At 54.8% G+C, this 4,957-nt stretch overlaps 1 protein-coding gene across 4 annotated transcripts in view; it reads right to left on the reverse strand.

Moving 5' to 3' along the window:
* Window positions 1-4,957, reverse strand: part of UBE3C (ubiquitin protein ligase E3C) — a 98,474-nt gene that overhangs the window by 14,059 nt on the left and 79,458 nt on the right. The gene's annotated exons all lie outside the window — the stretch shown is intronic.

Below are 4,957 nucleotides of genomic sequence, written 5' to 3' on the forward strand. Positions count from 1 at the left end.
CGTCCGCCCCGCGTCCGCCCCGCGTCCCCCCCGAGGACGCCCCGAGGACCCTGTGCGCACGCGGGCCGCCCACGGCCTCACGCTCACCTCCAGGCAGGCTGGCAAACAGCCGCACCGACTCTACCAAAGGAAGCGGCCGGGGAGGAGCGCCCTGACTTTAAAAGGGAAGGGCGGTTAAGAGACCCTGCCACCATCAGGAAGAATCCGCATATTCCAAATGTTTGACTCACAGTACTTTATGAACTGAAAGCCGTAAGAGAAGTGCGTGTTTATGCCCGTCTCTGTGGAGATCCGTAAGGCCCCCTCAAATGAGCTGCTTTACCAGCGACTTTCTAAATTTCTCCTCTTTGATGCTTAAGTATAATGATTCTTATGCTCTGTCATCTACAGTCTTCTTACCCGGTGGGAGTTTCTATGAGTAACTGGAAGATCTTAACCTCACGCGTTTGCTTTTAGTAGTCCAACACTATGAGTGGGGCTTTAATGGAACTCGTACACACGCGCCATCTCGCTCTCACCATCTACTTCCGAAGGAAAAGCGGGAGCTCCCCCATTAGCAAAGGCCGCGGACAGGCCGTCGTAGACCCGGCGGCCCGAGCGCCTTCCTCGCGTGTCTGCAGCACGGCGCCGGGGCCGGCAGCACCGCGATCTGTATGTTCAGAGCTTCCTCCGGCCAATAATAAACCTCGTCTTTAAAAACACCTGAAGTTTGCAGGTTGAAGCTTCAGGTCTATAAAATGGAAGAAGAGGGCGCCTGGGGGCTCAGTCGGTTACGTGTCTGCTTCTTCACCGCGGCCCAGGTCAGGGGCCCACAGCCCGTGAGCTCCAGCCCTGCGTCTGGCTCTGCGCTGACAGTGCAGTGAGGAGCGGGGAGAGAGGAGAGAGCAGAAAGCGCGTGCTGGCGAGTAGGGGGGGGGTCGGGACCCGGCGTCGCCGCCCTGGAGGACGCTGGGCAGGCGCTCGGAAGGCTGAGCCCGGGAACCTCCGTAGGACCCCGCAGGCCCGCCTCTAGGTGTGACCTCCGGGAAGGGGGCGCGGGGACGTGAGCGGACACTTCTCGTGATGGAGGAGACAACGCTGCCACCTCTCGAGGGACGAGTGGACGAACGGGACACGTACGTGAGATGCAGTGTCGGCCTTAAGGAGGAGGAAATCCCGACCACCGGGCGCATCACAGGTGACCCTGGAGACACCGCGCTCAGTGACAGAAACCTGTCTCAGAAGGACAAACACTGGCTGATTCCACTCGTGTGAGGGCCTTACCCCCGACAAACTCACAGAGACCCAAAGGAGAATGGTGGGCCCCAGGGTACGGACGTGGGGACCGGGACTTCAGAGCAACAGTGTCCCTCTGTCCCGCCCTCCTGACTCAGTAAAATCTACTCTGCTCAAGAAGCCTAGAGAACGTAATTTTTTTAATGTTTTATTTATTTTTGATACAGAGAGAGACAGACCATGAGAGGGGGAGGGGCAGAGAGAGAAGGAGACACAGAACCAGAAGCAGGCTCCAGGCTCTGAGCTAGCTGTCAGCACAGAGCCTGACGTGGGGCTCGAACCCACGAACGTGAGATCTGAGCTGAGCTGAAGTCGGAGGCTTAACCGACTGAGCAACCCAGGCGCCCCGAGAGAACGTAATTTTATTCTACTTTTTAAGAAATTATTTATTTTGAGAGAGCGAGCACTGGTGAGTGCGAGCAGGGGAGGAACAGAGAGAGAGAGAGAGAGAGAGAGAGAATAGAGAGAGAATCCCAAGCAGGCTCCCTGCTGACAGCGTGGAGCCCGACTTGGGGCTCAAACTCACCACTGTGACATCATGACCTGAGCGGAGATGAAGAGTCGGAGGTTTAACTGGCTGAGCTCCTGGGTGCCTCAAGGACGCAAGTTTTAAAATGAAGATGACACGGGCGCTCTCTCATTAAGACTTGTTTCCTTGCTTAACCCCCACATGGTGGTGTCCCGGAGTTCTGGAACCTCCTAAGATGGAAACCAGCAGCTGCTTCCCGGCCCCACCCGGACATACAGAATCAAAATCTCAGGCTCCTCTGAAAGGAGGCTCACGTGTTTTCTTTTTTAAAAACTTTTATTTTGTAAAGTAATCTCTACACCCAACAGGGTGCTCGAACCCACAACCCCGAGATCTTGAGCCGCACACCCCACGGGCGGAGCCGGCCAGGCGCGCCCCCACGAGTGTTCCCTTGTCACTCACGCTCCGATGAGCTTGGAAACGCACTGCTGAGGCCATCGCACGCCAGCGACCCAGGACACGCTGGCGCTCCGAGCGCAGGTTTAACCTTTCTAAAGCCCAGGCCTCGAACCGCTGCCCCCAGAGGCCAGGGGCTCGGCCCCCCTGGCATCCACCTCCTCTCGCGCCCCCCTCACCTCAGCCACGTCTGCGGCCGCCCACCTCCCCGGGGAAGGCCTCGCCACCAGCCAGCGTCCCTTCCCGTTGCCGCCCTCGCCTCCCGGCGCGCAGCTCCCACTACGGGCGTCTCACGGTCCGGCGGCGTCTGCCTCCCGTGTTAGAACTCGGTGCGCTCCCGGCTCACAGACCGGGTCCTACGCGCAGCCGACGGCCGGCCCGCACAGCGTCGTGAGCACCTCGTGACGGGGACATACGGACGAGGCGCGGTGGCAAGTAGGTGATGTGACACAAAAATCACCAAACTGCTTAACGCAAATGTGCTCAGCACTCGTGTTCACCCAAACGAAACGGGAGGGCGCACCTGGAGGTCAGGTTGGGAGCACCCTGCACGGGGGAAGGCAGTTTCAGGGGCGATTTCCCTAAACACTAAGAATCTATTTACTGTGAAGTTACTTCTGAGCTCACATGGCGGATGACCTTTGAAAGCCTCAGTAAGAAACCAAGTAATAAAAATTTAGAGAAACAATTATGAAGTTCAAGGTAACGACAGTTCTCAAGGTAACAACGGTCTTGGAGTTAAAATCCAACTACTAAATTGAGAAAACGGGCTGAGAAGCAGTCTTTCCCCGCAGAAGGGACACGTATGTCTGAAAACCAAAACTGAAGTAGAAAAGCGAAGCTGGTTAGCTAAAATCTAACAAGGACAGACCAACAAGTAGGACCTCACAGGGCCTCAAACAACTTGATGTCTGTGTACATTACGAAGGGTTTTGTAGATTAGGGGGAGCGTGTGGACACAGGCCAAAGTAGACAAGACGCAGATACGCGTCCACACCCCACCGCCCCTTCCAGCAGGTGCCACCTCCTGGCCAGTCTGGGCCATCTCTGCGTCCACCCGCGGCCCCTGCTCTCAGAACACTGGAAGCAAATTCCAGATGTTACTGATCCTTCCGCCCTCTGGTGGGCTGTCCGTGCATGGTCGTGGCGGTATTATTACAGCTGCTTAAAAGGGGAAACCACCCAAAGGTCCCTCAGCCGAGGAAGGGCCTGCAGCCCGGCCACCAAGCGGGACCAGCCTTCAGCCGGAAAACAGAAAGAAGCACCGGTTCCTGCAACAAGTGAATGCAGCTGGTCAGTCCAGGCACAGGCTGTAGGCCCCTGGTCACACGCCGCGTCCAGAGACAGAACGCAGACGAGCTCACCCACGCCGGGCAGGAGTGACCTGCTAATGGGCACAGTCCCTCTGAGGAGACAAAAACCACCCCGCACTCAGCTGCTGGGACAGCGGCGCACCCGGGGGGACACGGACCCACACTGCTCCCCTGGAGTGTGCGTTGTGTGGTGTGTACGTTATATTCCGGTAATGCTGTCATTCGAAAACTAGATTTAATCTCTGATATGCAGCTTTCTTTTAAAAGATAAAGACAGCCAATCAGCAAAACTAAAAGGCAACGGAAGAAATGGGAGAAGATATTTGCAAATGACCTATCAGATAAAGGGTTAGTATCCAAAACCTATAAAGAACTTATCAAGCTCAACACCCAAAAAACAAATAATCCAGTGAAGAAATGGGTAAAATACATAAATAGACACTTTTCCAAAGAGGATATACAGATGGCCAATCGACACATGAAAAAATGCTCATCATCACTCATCATCAGGGAAATACAACCCAAAAGCACAATGAGGTGCGGCCTCACACCTGTCAGAGTGGCTGACATTAACTCAGGCAATGACAGGTGCTGTGAGGACGTGGAGAAAAAGGAGCCCTCGTGCACTGGTGGTGGGAACGCGAACTGGTGCGGCCACTCCGGAAAAGAGTGTGGAGGTTTCTCAAAAAATTAAAAACAGAACTACCCTACCACCCAGCAACTGCACTACTAGGTACTTATCCGAGGGACACAGGTGAGCTGTTTCGAAGGGGCACGTGCACCCCAGGGTTCACAGCGGCACTGTCAACAACAGCCAAAGTATGGAAAGAGCCCGAATGTCCACTGATGGATGAACAAACAGATAAAGAAGATGTAGCATATATATATATATATATTGGAGTATTACTAAGCGTTTAAAAAGAATGAAATCTTGCCATTTGCAGCTTGTGGGTAGAACCAGAGGGTGTTATGCTAAGCAAAAGTAGAGAAAGACAAAGCGTATGACTTCACTCACGAGGACTATGAGACAGAACAGATGAACAAAAAAGAAGGGAACCAAAAATAATACAAAAGCAGAGGGGACAAGACCTAAGAGACCCTGAAAGACGGAGAACCCACGGGGTTGCTGGAGGGTGGAGGGAGGGCGTGGTGGAAGCGGGGAAGGGGCAGTAGGGACTCCGTTCCTGGAATCCCTGCTGCACGCTAGCTAACCAACTTGGATGTGAATTTAAAAACAAATAAATTATTAAAAAAAGATAAAGACAGCAAGACCGACTGGACTGTTAACGAAGGACAGCGATTCGTTTCCGAGCAACCGAGGCCCCCCCCATGCCTGGGCAGGGAATGGGGTGCACTGAGGTCCCCCCCGTGCCTGGGCAGGGAACGGGGTGCTGCCAAGGCCCCCCTGTGTGCGGGCAGGGAACGGGGTGCTGCCAAGGCCCCC

This window comes from Suricata suricatta, chromosome 2 (assembly GCF_006229205.1).
Source record: "Suricata suricatta isolate VVHF042 chromosome 2, meerkat_22Aug2017_6uvM2_HiC, whole genome shotgun sequence".
NCBI lineage: Eukaryota > Metazoa > Chordata > Mammalia > Carnivora > Herpestidae > Suricata > Suricata suricatta.